We start from the raw sequence: 3,739 nt of genomic DNA, 5'->3' as shown, positions 1-3,739 counted from the left end.
CGGTTTCTACTCGAGTCTCGCTCTAATCGGATTCTCCCGGAGAACTCTTTCTCTCTCAACCCGAATGACCCTGGCCAGGGATTTGTCTGAGCAAGAACACATGGGATATTCCTCTCATGATACCGAGAGTGGATGATCCTCTATCGACACTCAATAGCCCTCGTAAGGTCGACTACCACTCCCAATGACCAGCTGTACTAGATCTGGGAACAGCCAAACCTATAAGTCTGGTATCAAAGAGTGGAGCACTCATACAGGACATCCTTGGTGTCTCAAGTCTAAGAACCAGATACACCACTAGGACTACGGAATCGTTGTCTGACAATAAGGCATCATCAACCATCCAGCATTCCGTAAGCGGATCAATCAGTGAACTCATTCTCCAATGAGCACCTGTACTGTATCCCTAGTGTCCCTACACGAGCAGCTATGAGACCAGCTGCATCCATCATATGGACGGGTATACAGCACACCAGTCTATCCGGTTATCACGATGTCCCTCTCGAGTAACCTATGACCGGGATTATTTAGGATATGTGTTTAAAGGTGAATCGATCTCATTATCGTGATCTCATCACGATCCGATTCCCATTGCACAAATCCAAGGACATCACAATATATATGCATTTATGCAATAGTTATAAAGTGATATACGCCAAAATATAATAAGCAAAAAGATTCTGTATCAAGTCACACGTGCCATCACTCACGTGATTGGCTTGCTGGGCACTTATGACTAGCAGCATGGAGATATATCAAGATGTCGAGGGAACTGGCGAGGATGAAATGGATGATCACAGGGCATGAAGATATATCGTTGCACACATAGATCTTGATGTGAGTGATTAGGACTACTGGCTCAGGCCTGATCACATTAGGTTGTGGTTCATGATCATCTGGTGTGATTGCTTTTACACCTACTATATATGTATATATATAGTAGATATATATTAAATATGTATATGTGTGACTTGTCATATTAGGAGACCAAATCATAGAAACCCCTCTCTCAATAATATTAAGTCGGTAAACGTGAGGCAATTAGATTGACTTGGCCTTCCCGGTATAGGTTGAGTTGATCGAGTCTCTTAAGGCTCACCTATATCGTGATTCACTATCTTGCCTATGACAAAGAAATGTCACCGATGACCTACGGACATGACATGCTTGGTCAAGTCTCTCGAGGGTATATCATTGAATCAAACTCGTCTTTAACGATGTCGATGACTTAATCGAACATCATGGTTGGTCGAGTCCCTTGAGACCATAGTGATTCGGAGGCTGAACAGGATGAGAATCATAAGAAGTTGTGATTGACAAGAGTTGCCTACCTTTTGGACTTAGTGTGATTGGTCGAGTCCCTCGAGGTTATACTAAGATGCTGATTGGATCCTAATCTCCACTAGAAGTCTGCCGGAGACTTTCGTTTCACATATTGATGGTGTCATGTGACTTGCTAGTAAAATAGTGGGACCATATTAAGATAGAAGTTCATATTTTGATTGTTTATTTTTTGTAAAATTTATATGTTAATCATTTCTACTACATCTTTATTTTTAAAAAATATTGCATTCAAATCCCTTACCAAACATGCTTGATGTCAACTGTCTCACTATTCCAAATTATACGGATTATCTCCACAACTTGAGAATTATTCTCACGGTGAAGAAAATCGTGTACGTCCTTGATACAATGATGCTTACACCCGAGGAAGTGGCAAGCGAGGATGAGATCACTCGCTACGTGAAGTACATTGATGACTCCACTCTTGCTTAATGTTACATGTTGGGCTCTATGACTCCTGAGTTATAAAGACAACATAAAAAGATGGATGCTAGATCCATTCTCCTATATGTTTGTAAATTGTTTGAGGAACAGGAAAGGATTTAGCGATATGAGATATCCAAGAGCCTCTTCCGCACTAGGATGACTAAGGGGACATCGGTTCAGAACCATGCCTTAAAGATGATTGAGTGGATAGAGAAACTCATAGGTCTAGGAATGATCCTAGAGGATAACTTGTATGTGGACATTGTGCTTTAGTCCCTACCAGATTTATTTTCATAGTTTATAATGAATTTTAATATGAACAAGCCTGAGGTGACTCTCTTAAAGCTCCTCAATATATTGAGGGAGACAAAAAGCACTATCAAAAAGGAGAAGTTAGTTCTCTACACTAGTGAGATCAGAAAGAAAAGGAAAGCAGAAAAGTCCCTTAAGAATGGTAAGGGTAAGGGCAGACTAGGTAAAGCAAAGGTTACTAAGAAAGACCCGGTAAAGGACAAAGGTCAATGCTTCCACTATGGCAAAGATGGGCATTGGAAGAGGAACTGTAAAAAGTACCTTACAAAGAGGGTGAAATAGAAGCTTGGAGAAGCTTCAAGTATATTTATGATCAATCTCCAATTATCAGATTTTTATGATAGTGCATTGGTATTGGATGCTAGCATTACTTATCATATCTGCAATTTATTGTAGATTCTGACAAAACCGAGGAGATTGACGAGAGGAATAGTGCATAAAGGTTTGTTTATGCTAGATACTACTCCACATATCATGAATGTAGGTGTGTCCAAGAGGAAACGAGATGAGGTGAATGGTGCATACCTGTGGCATTGTAGGATAGGTCACATCTATGAGGGAAGAATTTAAAAGATGCTAAAGGATGGATATCTAGATCTATTTGACTATGAGTCATATTCAACTTACGAGCCTTGCCTTCATGTAAAACTGACCAACTTTTCATTTAGTGGAACTGAAGAGAGAGCCACTAAGCTATTGGAACTCATACATAATGATGTATGTGGACGCATGTCAACTCATGTTATTGGTAGTTACTCCTACTTCATTACTTTTACTAATGATTTCTCAAGGTATGGATATGTATACTTAATGAAGTACAAGTCCGAGACCTTTGAGAAATTTAGAGAGTATAAGAATGAAGCGGAGAACCAGACTGGAAAGAGTATCAAGACTCTTCGATCATATCAAGGAGGTGAGTACTTAAGTACAAAGTTTACTCAATTCCTTAAGGACCATAAGATATTATCCCAATAGACACCTCCTTATACATCTCAGCCAATGGTGTGTCCGAAAGGAGGAATCATACATTGTTAGATATGGTACGGTCCATGATGAGTTTCGTTGTCCTACCCATCTCATTCTAGGGATATGCCCTAGAGACCGCACCTTACCTTCTAAACACAGTTCCAACTAAGTCGGTGGTGTCTATATCATATAAGATATAGAAAGGAAAGAAGCCTGATCTTAAGGTTGTTAAGATTTGGGGTTGCCCTGCTCACGTTAAAAGACATAACCCCGATAAGTTGGAATCGAGGACAGAGCGGTGCAAGTTAATGGGATACCCTAAGGAAACTTGTGAGTATTATTTCTATCATCTCAATGACCAAAAGGTCTTTATAGCTAAGAGAGCAGTGTTCCTTGAGAAGGAACACATTCTTGGCGGAGACAGTGGGAGCATGATAGAGTTGAGTGAGGTTGGAGAACCTAGCTCAAGCACCACTCTACAGCCTAAGTCTGTTCAGGTACCTAATACACAAGTTCTAACTTTACGTAGGTTCGGTAGAGTATCTCATTCTCCTAAGATATATGTGGGATATATTAGATGAGAGGATATTGATCCTTAGACCTACGAGGAGGCTATTATGAGTATAGACTCTAGAAAGTGATAAGAAGCCATGAATTTTGATATGGATTCCATGTACTCCAACAAGGTTTG

Source organism: Musa acuminata, chromosome BXJ2-7, assembly GCF_036884655.1.
Source record: "Musa acuminata AAA Group cultivar baxijiao chromosome BXJ2-7, Cavendish_Baxijiao_AAA, whole genome shotgun sequence".
NCBI lineage: Eukaryota > Viridiplantae > Streptophyta > Magnoliopsida > Zingiberales > Musaceae > Musa > Musa acuminata.
This window is presented reverse-complemented; position numbering follows the sequence as displayed.